Source organism: Excalfactoria chinensis, chromosome 1 (genome assembly GCF_039878825.1).
Source record: "Excalfactoria chinensis isolate bCotChi1 chromosome 1, bCotChi1.hap2, whole genome shotgun sequence".
Classification (NCBI taxonomy): Eukaryota; Metazoa; Chordata; class Aves; order Galliformes; family Phasianidae; genus Excalfactoria; species Excalfactoria chinensis.
In genome coordinates, this window is record NC_092825.1 from 84,079,996 (window position 1) to 84,097,468 (window position 17,473).

The following is a 17,473-nucleotide window of genomic DNA, read 5'->3' on the forward strand; positions in this document are numbered from 1 at the left end:
TTCCATGTTGGCGTATGATATACTTGTGGAGAAAGTACTGGCATATGGGGGAAAATGTAATCTTGCAACCTTTGCAGAGTAACTGGTACTAAGATATTATTACATCACTGTCTGAATTCTTCCAGTGTCATCAGTTTTGATAATTGTGTGTGTGCTTGTCTGTAATAAGCAGTAAAGTTTACCTAAAAGAGAGCGTATGTTTTTGGCAAGCCACTGCATCTGCTTGGAAAGGGTTATTTGCTGACTCATTTGGCATAGGTACATAATGATTTTATGTTGATGGATAGAATCTGAGGATGTTTTCTGAGCTGATTTGGTTTGTGAACCAGTAGACAGGAAGAGAATATTGTATTTGTCATCTTTTAATAAAGGAAGATTAAGAAAAGAGAGAGGATGGACTCTGAAATGCCTGAATGTGGCCTGTTACTGATAGGAATTGTCTGCTCATGATGTCTAGCTTAGGATTCTCTGGTGCCAATTAGAAGATTAGATTCCCAGTGTTTACAAGCCAGTAACTTTGCCTGATACCTCCCAGCCTCTAGGACTGTTTGCTTCCATGTTGATTAATACATATGTATGTAAATATATTGAAACTAGATGATCTTGCAGGTCCCTTCCAACCCAAACCATTCTATGACTCTGTCATATAGGTATGTGGCCACTAAAATGTCAATCAGAAAGACAGTCTTTTCACAGCTTTACAAAAACATAAGATGCACTGGCACAAAGCCTGCAGCCAATTTAGGACTTTAATCAATAGAAACATTCCTGAGGCTGTTTCTGCTGACAGATAAAACTTTGTGTAGGATCAGTTCTTAACTTACACAATATCTGGTTCTGGTTTTAAAACTCATTCCTCATTTCAGTTATCTTTAATAATTTATATTTCTGACACATCTTCTTTGTTGCTCCAAAAGGTGCTCCTGGTCTTTTCAATGTATCTGGCCAGGAAAGTAGAGCAGATGTGGGGTGGTGGGAGGCTGAGGGGCCTGGTAAAACGCTATGCACATTGGATGCTATGAAAGTTGATGATGACATGCCTGAATGCAAATGTCATCTGGCCAGAAAAGCCAGGGCTTGCACTGGACGTGTACAGGACTCTCAGACAGCTCATCTAAGCACCTGGAGTGCTCTTCCTACCAAATAGTTGGTAAGGGAATGAAGGAAAAGCCTTCTCTTGATAAGGCAGTTCAGAGTAGGAATATTGCTTCAGAGAAGGACTCATCCATTTCCTTTATGTCAGAAGGGATAGGTAGGGCCTGCTGTAGTAGACCCCCAGGTAAGTGCAACAACTCAGTCCTTCCTTTGGCAATCAGAACAGCTGCTCAGATTTTAGGGCTTTGTCACATTAATCTGCATGTGGATCATGAATGACTCACCATGCAGGGGCTGGGTTTTCAGAGGGGAGTATTAAGTGAAGTCTGAAAGCCTTCTGAGGTTCTCTGCGTTAAATAAGCAGAATCAGAGATTCAAACCCACCATTACTTTAGAACACGTTGACTGGAATATTTCAAATGGAATTATTCATCTTTTAATTTCTGGGAATAATTCCGGTGACATCTCCACTTACATAGAAGTTGTTGGTCTTTGAGATTCATTACTGTCAGTGCCAAAGCAACGGGAGCATTATAATGCCTTCAACTAATACAATATGCAGAAAATCGTATTTGTTTTGAAAGCCATCTTTTCTCCAGTTGTATTGAGCAAAATGTCCAGCCTTTGCTTGTTTTGTATATCAGAATTAGAGAGAAGTTTGGCTAAATGGTGCAGTCTTTTTTGCAATCTTTTTCTGTATTGTTCTTTATATAATACAGATCAAAAACTAAGTGATGTGTACCAAGACTTTCAAGTATTAGCTTTTGCAGATGTGACAACTGAGCAACAGATGTTCAAAGAAGGGATTTTTTTCTGCTTTATACCAAGATGTTAAAGACATTTAGGGCAAATTAAAATAAATGTTGTTAATTGTCAAAAACTGAACCGAATAAGAAAACATTTTGTGAAGAGAGAAGAACTCATGTGAGCCTGAGTTCCTATGAGCATTCTTGCGTTTGGCAGAGAGGTTCTTCTGCTTGCTGTTTGCTGCAGCAAAAAGAACGAAAGGAATTTAGTAAAGTTGGGCATTTGATAAAGCTGGGATCTGGAAGCAAACACTTCCAGGACTCACGCTGGTCACTGGTTGTCGTAAAGCCAAAATACACTACTTAAACTTGAATATACTCACACTGTGAATTAAGTACAATTACCATGCAAAACTCTGAGGCATGAGGAAGAAATATATTTTGGTCTTCCTTATTAAGGTCTAGATAGCTATTTGCAGCAAGAACAGAGCGCCTGGTATCTTGTAGGGTGAAGTCTAAGACACGATGGTGGTTTTAATTTTGGTATAATTTTGCCTGGGAACAACATATAATAATATGTTTATAATGTAGTGATTCACAATGGCTTTCAGAGGAGGAAATGCACATTTACTTGAATGTGTATCTTGCCTTGTGGACAGATGGCTGGCTTTTTTGAATGACTCAAATGACAACAACTTTTTTAGGACACGTTGAGCAAAAGATGCTCTGTTTTTCCATAATTTCTGCCTCACTAATATGTGTTACTGCTGAGTCTGACTAAAAACATTAAAAGGTAGATGAATCTAGAACAGCTCTTTGTGGGAGAGGATAACAAGTAACTGACAAGTCAACGTTTAACATAATCTTAGACTTACAACCTATGGCAGCCAGTCCTTCAGTGAGAGCTGTGCTAGTCTCCCTGGACTCTATGGGCTTGAGAACTTCTGGAAATGTTTCCTGTTTTGGTGCTGTTTGGATGCCTGCAATTCATGGTTGGGTTTCCAGCCTGTTTTGTCCACGTTCATGTTTTGGAGAAATCTGAGAATAAAAAAAACAAATACCTCATCTTTTGTTTTCCACTTGAAGTGTTTTTACAGAAACCAAAAGAGTCAGCTGGACTTTTTTTGAGAGATCAAACGAAATAGCAAGGAGAAATAACATGTTTTTACCATTTGTTTGTTTGCAGCGGATAAAGATGTCAGATATCGCTTGATTTCATTTGGAAGACTCTTTTGGTTAGAACCACCCTTGTCTCAGTGTGTACTTCACCCATACGCAGCAATTTAAGGTGTGACTTTCACTCATTTAAAGTATGCAGTTTACATTCGGGCTGCACAAAACTTACAGCTTCTTGCAGATTTTTCTTTCTTAACAGCTTTTAATCTGGATCTTCTCAGAATCTCCCACCTGGGCTTTCTGTTTCCTCTCTTTACACTCAATACACTTTTCACTCCATTTGCCTCACATGTGTCTCATGCAGACCCTATAACGCATGCTATTCTTAATGACCTTGAGCAGTAGCTTATGGCTTTTTTGCTTTCTTTTTTTTTTTCCCATCCACCAGCCAGGAAGCAGAAAAACAGGGTGTGCAAAAAACGGGCAGGAAAGTAGCTTTAAGTCCTTTGATGGCTGTAAGATCTTTTATTTAAACAAACAAACAAACAAAAAACCCCAAACAACCCAACGTGCTTTTCTTGGACACTCTCCAAATCTGTGGCTTTGTGAAATGTTAATTTTAGAATCTATGTCCCAGTGTAGAAGTGAAGCTTCTAATGACACAAGCAGGACTTCCTTTCCCTCTTCCCTCCCCCCACAAAGTGATTTACAAATAGCATTTTTCCTGTTGAATAAATAACTTCACCAAAATAGATACGTAACCCCACTGTAAAACTCAGTCTGTTTATAGCAGAAATCCAATTGTTATTTTGCAGATGGTCTCTGCATCATATGCTAAACCTCACAGAAGGTTGTTAGCTTATCTGAAATCTTAATTTTTAGCACGTTAGTTCTTTTTGAATGAAAAATCATCCCTATTTCTGACATTTCTCAGCAGGCAATTCTGCAAGCAGTAGGTATGGAGAAGCTCATTAAAATATTGGTGTAGGTTGAAGGTTTGCAAGCTGCTCACAGGCAAGTTCACCTGAGCAACCGCTGCACCAGAAGCAGCATCTGGAGGCAGGGCTGGACACAGCTTGGAAGTGATGGCACGTGTCCTGTTAGAAGCCTCTGCTGCTTTCCTGACCTTGCAGAGCAAAGGAAGCAATGGAAACTGGGATGAGCCAGAGGCTGGAAATCACGTCGGACAGGAGAGACCTGTGTGGCACTTGTCCACAGTGTAACAGCACTCACTGCACTTGTTCCCAGGCTGTACCTCATGCGGAGATCATTAGTCATATGCTTGGTAATGGCACCTATAAGGACTATGGGTAGCTCAGTGCTAGACTTCCTTTGTGGCTTATTACTTGCCCCAATTGAAATGGATAGCTTAAGCTTATAAAGTGGTGTTTGTGTTGCTTGATCTTAATTTGCTACTAAGGAAAAGGTTTGGCCAAATTGGGACAGTTCCTGGAGCACTCCTGGACTGTAGATGGAACTGGGGCCTTGAAGGACTGAGACAATATAAAGCAAATCAGAATCATAGGATGGCTCAGGTTGGAAGGGACATAAAAGATCATCTAGTTCCAGCCCTCAGTTGTGGGCAGGGCTGCTGCCCCCCAGGTCAGACTATGCAGGGCCTCAACCCGTCTGGCCTTGAACACCACCAGTGATGGAGCATCTATAGCTTTTCAGCTTCTCTAGGCACCTTGTGCACTCCATGTAATGGCTATTACTTATGCCTACTAAGCAATATTGCTCTGCTTTCTGCTCTTTTTTTTTTTTTTTTTTTTTTTTTTTCTGAGGTGAAGAAGGGAGAGGGAAAAGTAAAAGGAAGAGACAAGATTTTTGCAGGACATTTTGTGGGTGCATTTAGGACAGAGCTGGTATCTTCGTAATAAGCTGTAATTTCCAAGCTGTAGGTCATGGTCATAAGACTTTCATGACTTTTGGAGGTGATGTTACGTGCCTAGAAGCACTAATCAGAAACCTATTTATGAAGGGGAAATTTTGGGAAGCAGCCCACTCTTTTTTCTTTGTTTTTCTTTTGCCAGAGCCACTCTTAGATTTTGACCACAAGAAAGCAAAGTGTGGAGAAAAGTGGAAAATTATGTTGCCGTTCCAGTTCAGGTCTTGTTGTCAGAATATACAAGACCTAACAAGATTAGAGTGGTTTTGCCCTTTAATTTAAACAGATGCGTGTTGGAGTCACTAGCAGATTTACATCATAACTCTGGTTCAACACTGAGTCATGGGATTGTCTCATTCTGCTGTATTCTTTTTTGATGAACCACTTTGCTCCTTGTTTTGTGAGGGAGGGTTAAACAGTAATTCCTCAATGAAATATTTCTCCCTTGTTGAAACTTGAATGGGATATTTTCCAGAAACTCGGCTCAGAAACTACCCTTGACATACCAGCTCTGCCAGAAATGCCTTACCGGGAAAGCAGATTGCCCAGGGGGTGGTAGCATTAACAAAGCGGGCAAGGGGGACTCTGAGCGTATCACCTCACTCACAGGTGCTGCGAAGCCAGCCCAGAACATCTGCAAAGAACCAGCCATCTGCGCAATTCTAGGCTGCAGCTGCTACAGCATCATAACAAAGCACTAAATTGGAGCTCAAACATGAGAAGGGACTAAGCTGGTGCACGAGGGAGCCACGAGCTAGCTAAGGGATGTAATGAGGTTTTTAATTCAACAGCCACCTTGAGACCTGTAAGATTTTCCTGTAACTCCAAGATTCTAATGAAGAGAAACGTTTCTTCCGGGATGAAAAACAGAAGGTACAGTTACATCTAGGCTTGACTGTGCTTGCTAATGCAAATGGAGAATGGATATTTCTTTTCAAGTCAGCTTTCTTAAATCAGAGTATATTTAAAATGTCGGAAGGGAAAAAGAAAAAGACTATCTTTGCCTGGTATTGATTTTCCTCATATGTTTTACCTATGTTTAAATCTGTTTTCCTTTCTCTCCTAGAAATCTGATCTCCCCCAAAGCGTAGACTGTGTAGCTATAGGAGCAAGACTGCACTGCTCTTGGAAAAATCTGCATGCCATTGTGCTTAGATTTCCTTGCTTTTGCGTCTGAGCCGAGCTCCTGACAATTGAAAATATTTAAAGAAGGAAAACTAAACCCTAATGAATGTGAAAGGCGTTTGCACAAAAATACAAGCCGTCTTCCTTCTGTCTTAATAGAAATACCTTAAAAGGACTGTATAGGCTATACCAGTAAATGCAACTACTCATTCTCTCTATGTACGCCAGTTTTTGAAAGTATTCATTTCTATTTTTGTCTCCTTACTCGTTATCCAAATAAAGATCTGTAAGTAAGTACAATTTCTGCCTGTCTAAGCTCAGCAGCTCGGTGGTCACATCTTCTTCATATCATTTTTCCTGTGAACTTTCAGTTCCTTCTCCTTTACTTGGAATAAAATCAAGCACTCTGTTAATGGCCAGGACTCTTCAGTCGGAAGTCCGTGCCACATCTCATCTGGGCCTGCACAGGCAGTAGGTGAAATGCTATCAGGTGGAACTGTGATGAATAACTTTAAAGTCACTTTCCTTTAATAGAAACTTAGTTCAAGAGCAGAAGTAGTGCTGGTCTGCTTCACTGTTTTCCAAGACCCATTTTCACCATGTAAAGTCAATTGGCTGTAAGCTGCCGACCCGGCTTGGCTTCAAAGAGTGCCTGGCTCCTCATTCACAAACTAAATGCTCTAGAGAGCTGCCAAATTGGGGAGATTATTCTGTCTCATTTTCTGGCAAGCTGCGACTGCGTGTACCGCTTCATTTATATGCTAATTGAGGCCAAGCCTCCAAATAGGCTCCATACAATATCAGTATGACTTGGCTCCCTCTCTATGATTATTCTGCCTTCAAGCAGCTTCAGTGAGTGTTCTGAGCTGGAGAACTTTTTCTGCGTCTTCATCTATGAAGTCCTGAATCTTAGCCCCAGCTTTCTGAATGCGATGGTGAGATTGGATGGGTGCAGATCCCTTGTGTGAATGATCACCGTGGGGTTGTGAAGGTGAGCTCAAACCTTTTGTTGATGAGGACTCTCTCTGCTGTCTTTGTCTTGGAGGAGAGGCTGTTGTTTCTCAGGTCAGCCAGTGTAATAAGAGATTGCAGAAGGCATGGATAATTCGGGGGGACGATGTGTTGCCAAGGTAGAACAGCCAGTTCTGTTGCCTGTTCTCTTTATCCAGCTCATGTGTGATCATGAGGCAAAAGCTCTTTCTATTCTGCCCATTTTTAAAGCACTGTAAGGATCGTGCATTCAGTCATGTTTTGAGGAGAGCTATGTTGTTAGTGAAAGAGCAGGTACCGACATTGTGATGGTTTCACGCTGGCTCAGCTCCACCACACTGCTATCAATCTCCTAACCTTCTGAGGCTGCCTTGGCTTTTAATGTAATTGTTTTGTATTTGATAGACTTCACAAACCAAGGGTGAACACTTCAGTAAATGGGGCACTTGCCACAAGCTGAATTCACTAAATATTGCACCAGGGGCTACCGAACATAGAGTGGGAAATGCAAGTATTTGTGGTAAGAAATCTTTGAGCCTTTTCGGAGGGAAGTATTAGTACCTTTTGCTTAAAGCAGAGAGGTGAAATTGGCTCACAAGTGTATTTTACCAGGGATCCAGAGCTGTAGAGTTTTGTGCTAAGTTCTGAAGTTTCCATGTGATATCATTTCCCTACTTTTCTGAACTTTCTCTTAGAAAAACATCAAGGTGTATTTTAAAGCCTTGTTAAAAAAGAACTGAGCACTTGAAAGTTAGAAAATTCCCAGCTAGCAGCACACACCCTTTGCAGAGCTGCATTACAGCACATGCCATTACAGACAACAGCAGCACAGATGTGGGTGCATGGAGTTGCTAAATGTCTAACTCTTGAATAGCTAGTGTTTGTATTGGATTTCAGTCCTGGTCCAGCTAACCAAAGAGGGGATTCATAGCCTATTGTGGATTGCAGATGAACAAGAAAAGAGTGTAAACACAAATGTGTCAGAAGTTCCTGTGTTCTCATGGATCAAGTGCATGCTTATGACTTTGAAACCAGGAATGATTTGAAATCAGGATTCATGGTTTGAGCTCAGGCATCTACGGTATCTCTGTACATGGGAAGTGTGTTGTCCTTGTCTGAGCTGTGGCAACACCTAATTCTCATCCAGGGTGCGAGGGATATCAGAATCAGTACAGCGTGGACCACATCCCTGCCTCAGGCAGTTCAAATTGAGACTGCATGTGCAAGGTAATTTGCTTACCTAGGGTGTGATCTGGCACGGAGACACTCCCCACCTCACCTATTGATGTGGAGTCATGATCCAGCCAGCGAAGGAAGACTCATCAAGCCACAGGGAGATAAAGCAAGAGGGAGCACGACTGTTTTGTTTGATGATGAGGCAATTTCCTGGGGTGGACCAGGTGTGGGTTCTGGTACTTCCCTGATGCACTTAAGCATTTTTGCAACCCTCTCATCACTCACCAGAGAAACCTTCCATGGGATTTCCAAAGCCTGCCTGTGCAATGAATTCCCTTTGTTACTGTGAATCGTTTATTTGAATCTCTCCTGAGCAACATGTTGCCTCAGGGTTATGACCGGTTGGCTGACAAAAATAGGTGCCAGGTGAGGTTCCTGCCAGGGCATGACCGCCGGGCTGAAGAATACAGCACTTGTGCAAGGAAGCGGCTCGTTTATTTCCATGACACGCTGTTCTTTTGTGTGCTGCATGCAGCAGGTCTTGGCAAGCAGCACTCATGCATGTCTCTGTTTTATGTGGAAAAGCTCCAAAGTTGATAAATTTCCTGTGTCAGATAAAGGACATCTCTGTTCTAGGCCAGGATGCTTTCGCTAGCATCCTGTTGCTATTCAGGCTGCAGTTCTATTGCTGCTGGAGTATGATGCTTGTTCCTTAGCAGATCCTGAGGCTTTTACATTTGTTTATTCTATACTGGAGTGAAAGGAGAACCCTTTGAAATGCTACAGATCTTTACATATATACTTTTCTTGCCTTTATGTCCTCTTAACAGGACATTTAAATTGGTGAAAAGGTATTTTGTGGTATCAAACACTGCCTTGATGCAGGAGGCATCCCACTTTACTGTGGGAGTTCTGCACACCTCATAGGTTTAGACTGCAGACCCTCTCAGATGGACAGAGCAAGAACGTGAACATTGGTGTCCCATGGCTGAGAGCTCACCAGATATATAAAACACTTCCATTCATTGCCAAAAGTGCTCTGGCTATGCTTCCAGCTGGCCACACTGACACTAGCTGACAGTGCCAGACATTTTTGAACTGTGTTTCACAAAGTTATGCACCTATGGATAAGGAAAGTTCAGCTTGTGCAGCAAAAAGAAAAGGCCGCTGGTAGATTAAACTGGAGAAATATCTGGGGAGAGTGATTTAAAGAGTGGAAGGGATGGTTTTGCTGTAGGATTTAGTCACTATCAGGGTAAAGGAGATGGTGCACATAAGTACAGGACTTCCTTGCTACAAGAAGATGGAAGAAAAAGCTCTGCAGTTTCAGGAGTTTCGTGGGAGCATATTAGTGTGTCTGAGAAAACTTGAGATCTCAGTGGTTAGTGTCCTGTTGAGCACTTCTGAGGACTGTAATTGCAATGGCTTGTCTGGGTACAGAAAACACACGTATTGTGATGCTGGCAGCTGTGTGAGGACTTGCTGAAGGTAGTGGGTGTAACAACCACTCTTCATTTCATTTGTAAAGTGCAATTAGGTTTTATGGAATAGATAGCTGAAACAATAGGAGCCACCACCCCAAAACTATGGGTACACGCAAAGCTGTTCAAAAACCTGTGCTGTGTGGGTGGAGGGTTTGATAACATGCTGAATTAAGGTGCAGGTGGCTGAACATAGTTCACGTGGGAGATAAACCAGAAAGACATCAAAGCAGACGCATAGGGAAGACATCAAGAAAGTCCCAGCAAAATAAAAATACTTGCTGTCTAACAGAATAAAAGCCAAGAGAGTCACCAGGAATCCAGCAACCTGGAGCTCAAGGGAAGCAAATGAGGTGCTACCTTCTCCGGTGTTCTCACTGATACAAGGAAATGGATGTTTATGGAGTTGCAATGAAATCAAAAGGTTTTGTTTCAAAATAGATAAATAAATAAAAATAACAGGACCACGTTCCACCATCTGTCCATCTGCCTGGGAGAAATGATGCAGAAATATCGGGCTCAGCTCAGCATATGGAAACACTCAGATAGATCTCCATTACTGCAGTGTTAAAGAAGAAGGGATCTCTGCTTCCAGCTGTAGATAAGTGAATCTGTTATAGGGGATGCAACTTCAGATTTCATGGCAGAAAATATCAATGAAAATCAATGGCAAGGGAAAAGCTAAGTCAAAATGAAATACAAACCTGGCCCAGCTAGCCTACTGCTGCTTTCCATGTAGCATTGCTTACTGGATACAGAGCTGAATTTGGCAAAATGAGAAATGCATTTAGGTTTGGAGGTTTGCCTTTTCTCTTGATCACACGGTCAGTTTGACCATCGTTCACTTTTACACAACTTTCTGATTACTACAGGGTCTCATGTGCTTTCTCTTGTACGAACTTTACTTATTCACTACTCACCTATCTTGCCACCTTCTTTTAGGTGATTCAGATTTTAGGCACAATGTTAGCTTTGTTGACTAGATTTGTCATATGAACACCTCTTCTGTCTTTGATAGAAGGGTTATCTTATGTCTTTGTTTGAAAAAATCCCTTAGGCTTGAACTTAAAAGATTTCTAACATAACGAATTTGGATTACAACTGAGACAAAGTTCAAGAATACTGAAGCAGCGCCTGCCATAGATAGTTTCTTTGTCTTTAAAGCGTCAGCAGGCTCCATCTAATTTCCTGTACAACCAAGCCTGACTTATTAAAGCACTGTCTCAATTTGATTTGCATTGTTTCCATGAATGATGGCCAAGTGCTGATTTAGATACTTCTTACACTTATACTGCACAAAACGCAAAGGAAATGGGCTTAAGACAAAACTAAATTCATGCTGTACATCATTCTGTTGCATCCTTCAGAAGCTCAGCCAGCTCTCTGATGAAGCATCAGGCAGAGTCCTGTTTTTTCATAGCTTTCATAGAATCACAGAATGGCTTGGGTTGGAAGGGACCCGAAGGATCATCACGTTTCAACCCCTCTACCACAGACAGAGTCACCAACCTCCTAGACTAGGTTGCCCAGGGCCCCATCCAGCCTGGCCTTGAGCACCTCCAGGGACAGGGCATCCGCAAGCTCTCTGGGCAGCCTGTGCCAGCACCTCTCCATGCTTTCTGTAAAAAGTTTCCTCTGACATTCAATCTAAACCTTCCCTCCTTGAGCTTAAAACCATTCCCCCTTGTACCTAACCTTTCCAGCTTGTATTCCCCAATGTTAAACTTCTAGATTTTTGTCATCCAAAATTAGTTCACGTATAATAAAGAAGTTCTTAGTAAGCTTTCAAAGTGATTATATAATGAAGGCAATTCTTTATTTCACACAAAATAATGAACAGTACAATATACCACAAAGATGCATGAAATAAGCCACTTGGGTCATCCAATACAGTGCCTCACAAGCACAAGGGTAATAGATGGTTAGACCCAAAAGTTCTACAAATCACGCATTCTGCATATACCACAAGCCACAGAACACTCCCCAATGCTCTGTAATGACTTGAAGACATATTATTTATCCCATTCCAAGCCACAAACTGGTGAGTAGCACAGTTCTGCTGCTGCAATCATGGGGACCAGCATCTAGCATCTCCTTTAATGTACTGTAAGAGGCTAGCAAGACAACCAAGGCATTTTCAGTGTCCTAAGTACCAGACACCTTGAAGGATTCTCAAGTAAAATGCAGTAAACAATATATCCTACCACATCCTTCAGCTAGACTTTTGCACTCTGTTGCTATCGCATGGGTTCAAAGAGAAAGTTTCTATACAGCATGCACACTTTGCACTTGAACATGCACACATGTAAACACATTCTCCTGTGATCTTCTCATTCGTGCTTGAAGTGAAGCAAATCTGGGGTCACAGCCATCTGAGCAGACACATCCTCCTAAGAACTGCACTGCTCAGGTGCAAGTCTGAAATCCTTATGTCTGTGAGCTTCCTTCCTCCTGTGTTCCACTGACAGTCTTCATTTCCATGAATAATTAGATGTGAATTGCCAGGAAGATTGCCTCTCCTGACAATGCACCTTCAGTAGTTTCAGAAACATCAGCGTATGTTTGCTATCATCATATCTGCATGTTTCTGGCTGAGCTGCTGTATCCTGTTCGCTGTAGGTGTGCACAGATGGGGAGTATGCACGCTTCTTTTTCTCCCTCTCTCAAAACAAAATATCAAATATGGTAACCTAAAGGACGTGCCCTACAGAGGATCCTACAGAAAGCTAATTCTCTAGGGATACCTCCAAATAAAATTAAGAAGAATCTTAGCTCAGTACTCTTCTGGTAACAGGTAGATGAGAACTTGCTCCACACGAAGGACAGCCTTAGCCTGTTGGCATCCGAACAAATCAGCAGTGTGACATTTGTTTCTCACAGGAAAATCCTTTCCCTAGAGTGCAGACAGGAAATTCAAAATAAGAAGAGGAAAATACCAAAGGACCGCTGAGGGAAGGGGAGGATCAGAAAGAACAGTGTTCACTTGTTCCACAGGCTGAGGGAAGAAAATTGCGTGAGAAAAAAGTGTTTCTTTCTAGATTATCTGAAGAGCTCTTATTGCAGAACGAATCACTTCTGTGCTGTATGCAAATTGCTGTGCCTCCTGGTGAATCCTTCAATTACCATGTCTTTATTTTCTCCTTTATTCACTTCTTTGAGGAAGAAAATCTCATTAAAAAATCATATCCAACTAATGAGAGACCCTTCAATTTGTTCTCTGCACCTATTTTTCTGACTACTGACCACTGGGAACCAGTAGCTTCTGTGAAGCCCCTGGCCTTGTGTTGAGCATTCTGGTCCACTCAGTGATCCCATAGTGGGCCAGCACTAACAGCAGCACACAAGTGTGGACCTTTTGCTGGATATACATTGTCTAGGCTAACTCTTTCCTCTCAAGCTGTTTTACTCTATGGGATGGTACATTACAGGAGTAATGTGGTGTGGTAGAGAAACCCAACCAAGCTTTGTTATTTCTCCACAAATCCACCGACGGCAGCTTCAGTTCGGACTGTTGCTGTGATATCAGCTTCCCTCAGAGCTCAACACCCACAGACTGGGCGGCTGTGCTGGTGGTGGGTAACAAGAGTTAATTACTTCAGCACAGAGAACAGAGTAAGGGCGATTCACCTTGTAACGAAGGGCGAGGCGAGGTGCTTCTGCACAGAGCTACTGTGATGTTCAGTGACAGCAAGGCTGTGAAACGGGTCTCTGAAAAGGACATTCCTCCCACTGCATTTGCTGACTTGAAGTTTTTGTCAGCTGGATCTTTGGGCTTCTTGCCAGCTCAGAATAACTAACAAAGGCCATTTCTTTGGTTGCATATGGGCAGGAAAGAAGGAGGAGAGGAGAAAAAGGAGGGACTGTGATACTTCTAAAAGAGAAACTTTTTTCTTTTTTCTTTTCAGAGAAGTATAAATGTCTGATTCATATAGACACTCAGCTTCTGGTTATTGTGAGACCCGCATAATTCTTAAATCTATGAGAAGCAGCACAGATCACATGGCTTTAACAGAGAACGGAAGCCAAGTAAAGTTAGGATTCTCTTGAAACTGAACCTACAGTACTGTGGAAGGAAGGAAAAAAAAAGAAAAGGAAACATGCAAAATTAAGCCTGAGAGGGAAAGACTTGGCCTGGATTTGTCCACCAAAGGTTATTTCCACTTGCTCAATGTTTTTACATCCAGTTTCCTAGGCTCTTCAGAGCATTTGTGCTCTTAAGACAATGTTATCAGGGGCTGGCTGATATCTGTGCCTTCAAATAATGAAATAAAACAAAGCTGTTCACATATCTGTCGTTTCCAAAACTTCCCTTTCAGTTTCTCAGTCACTGAAAATGTCTGACTGAACACAGGAATTTCACGGGGCTCACATCCCCGACCATGGCATGTCTGATGAAAGTTGAGCTGTTAGATATCATTCTTTGAACAAATTCCAAAGCAGCCACATCTTTGCATTCTCTTTCTGATCCGCTACTGGATACAAATGCCATCATTGTAAGCACTGTCAAATTCTATCCAACTTATTCTCTTTTTATGTATTATTTATTTATTAATTCCAACTATGTATATGTATATATTAAAGGGAATCAGAACAACATTTTAATAGCAAAGTATAACCATTGTTGTCCTTTCTCTATAGAAGCCGCTATCAAGTTTTTGAAGTTCTGCCAGCTTGTTTCCATTACAAGGAAAACGTGATACCAGCTGGAATTTTTGCAGTACAGAGGGAGTGACTGCAATGGTCCTGTTGACTTAAAAAAATGTGCACAAAAGCCTGGGTTTTATGAACGTGGAATAAAGAAAGTGAAACGTTTTCTTCTTAACTATCTCTGCCTTGTCAGCAGTACTAACACCTAAGGAGCTCCATCTTTTTAAACTTCTTTCTAGTCTAATATCCACCACAACTTTTCTCATTCCCCCATTTCTTTTCAAGGCCTTATTTTCTGTCTGTGCAGCCCATCAGTACTTCAAGTTATAGCTATGAAGCGTTCCAGCCCTGTGCTTATCTGCCCCGAGAGGAGCCTCCCTGCTCACACTGTGTGGCTCCTACTTGGTGTTTTGGGTGTTAGCTTCTGGGTTTTTTTTTCTGCCATCGCTAACCCTTGAGAATCCTTGAGTCTTGCAGTCTGTTTAATCCAAGCCCATGACTGATGAAAATGGTTATTAACGCTTTCAGTGTAACAGCTGGCTGCAGCTAGTGACATTAAAACCAGCTGTCATGTTCACTCTGTTGATCTCATGCATCAGTGGGCAGGTAAAGCATTCTCATCACCATCATTTGCTAAAACAGAGAAATCAGACTGTAGAATGAATCCTTCCCAGTACATGAAACACGCATGAACATGAAACAGTCCTGTTTCATCTACAAAGCAGGGTTCCATTTCAGCATGTGTACTCTATTAAGCTTTCTCTGCATCAACATTAAAAAAAACCATAAAATCTTGAGTTCTGCAGTATGACATGATTTGAGCCATATGGTGCATGAGAAACAGGTAGAGCAAAGCCTGAGCGAAAAGCATGAAAGGAAGAAAAAAATGAATCACATAATCAAGATAAAGGACTACACTTGTGACCATCACCCTCCCAGCAATTATTACCAGAATAAATAAGCAAGCCTTTCCCAGTAATTACTCATGATTGTAGGCTGAATACAAGAAATTATCTGCCAGCATGCAGCATTCTTTAGAAAGGTGTTACTAACAATTATTTGGCCTATGCTATACGTGGCTGTGGATTGCTTCAGGGCTGATGTGTTTGAGTTGCATATTGCTTGTTTGTGATCTGTTTTTGCTAACAATTTTTAGCCTTCATCACGGAGTTTTAGTTCAACATCTCGGTTGTGTGATTTGGTAAGACTCTTTTCAAAGTGGCTACTGGAGCGCTTCCCAAGCAAATATTTGTTGATGTGCTTATTAGCAAGATGATCTTGTTCTATATTTTGTTTTCATGAATGTTGTTATTAGCAATGTTAATGAAAATAAGGGGTAATTTGCAAAAGGTGTTAATACTTCTAGCCTGGCTGGTTGAAGAGGATGGGTTAATAGAGGTATTTACAACTAAATGTCTTGTTTTTATTTTTCCTTTTGCTTGATGCCTGTTTTCTTTTTATAGTAAGAAAATACATTGTTGTATGTTCCTATTGCAAGTAAAAGCAGTCATCCAGCTGTTAAAATTAGTGTTAGATCTGAATTTTCTATGGATTTCCTGCTGCATGGAAGGAAATCAGCTTTCATTGCTTCTTTCCCCTCCTCCCCTTCTAGTCCTCTATTAGATTAATACCAGAAGCATGAAGTAACGCTGAACAGAAAGCTGTTGCTTTTAGCTCTTGGAAAACTTGGCAGCCTCTCCAGAAATGAAGGGGGAGGGGGAACCTGAAACTTCCACTCTCAAAAGAAGATATCTCGGGCATTCTGCATGAAGAAATATTTTTCTCCTATAAAGCCTCTGAAGTTTTACTAGCAAGCTAATGATAAACTATTTAGAAGCCTAATGAGGATCCAACATCAACCCTTTCCTCTTTGTGCATTTATTGGCTGGCTGCTTTTGTGTCCTCTTTTCGTATTGCTACCTAGTTCACGTGCTGTTAGCTAAGATGGTGTATTTCTCTTCTTGGTTGTGAAGGGCTTCTCAGATAAGGTTAGAGGACAGCCTCATGGGAGCAAGGAATCAAGATGAATGGTGTTGTTCATGAAATGCTGGGATGCTTCTGTGACTGTTACAATGTTTTGGTAGCACAAAGGAGGAGGGGGGAAAAAAGATGCAATGTGCAAACAAGGCATTATGAAACTGAAGAGAGACCACCCCCAGCGTCCTATCTCAGATTTCACAGTCCTCTTTAAACTACAGTACAAAATAATTATAATTTATTAAAACAATGTGTTAAAAAATGTCATATGTTAATTTCCTGGGATGCTCAGGGATCAGCAAGCGTATTTTATTGCTTCCTGTTGGCCTAATTCTACATCAGTCGGTGTGAATTTCATTGGGAGCACATGGGATCGTGGTCGCAACAGGGCAGACCCAGATGGAAAAGCATGCATGGGACTGCTCTGTAAACAAGCAGCCTGGGCTGCTGGCACTCAGTGATGTAGGACAGGCACAGATGCTCTGAAGTGAGCAGCTTGGTATCAAAGTTGTCTTGGCTGTTAGGAGCTGGCTTGCTATAGTATTGACCAGTTTATAAATGTAGGGAGGCATTGGTCCATCTCCCTTTTTGGGCCATGCTGACAGGATGGAACACACTCCATTCTGCAACATTTTTCCCCACCCTGCTTCATTGTTAGAAGTTTGTTGAAGGAGTTGCAATGGCAGTCGGGGAGTTAGGTGCTTGGACTACTGTTCTTGTTAGGCTGAGTCTGTGTTAGGCGTTAGTGACTCTCCAGGATGTTTGTCTTTGGGTTTTGCATACCTTGTTTATCTAAGCACAGAAGCAGCTTTGAGTAAAGGGCAGATAGGGAGAAAATGGTAATTTGTATTTATTTTTTGTTGCTTTAATCCCCTCCCTGCTTGGAGGAAAAACAACAACAACAAACACACACACACAACTAAGGATGAAGTTTGTCTGCATCTTTTTCTACCCCTACTAGTGGAGGAAAGCAGTAGTGATATTGTGTCATCCTTTGCATTGCTAATGAGAGTTAATTTCACATTTGAGGGCCATCTGCTAAGAAAATCCTCTACAACTGTCTTCAATGCAGACATAAAAATTTGTTAGCAAAGGCAGCTCCGTGAAGCCATTGTGAAGATGTATTTTATCTAACCTTCGTTAGGATGAGCTTTCAGCCTTAAGAAAGCCATTAACTCAATTGTAGCCCAAATTACTCTGAAGAGAAGGAAGAACTTTTTGACAACCATTTG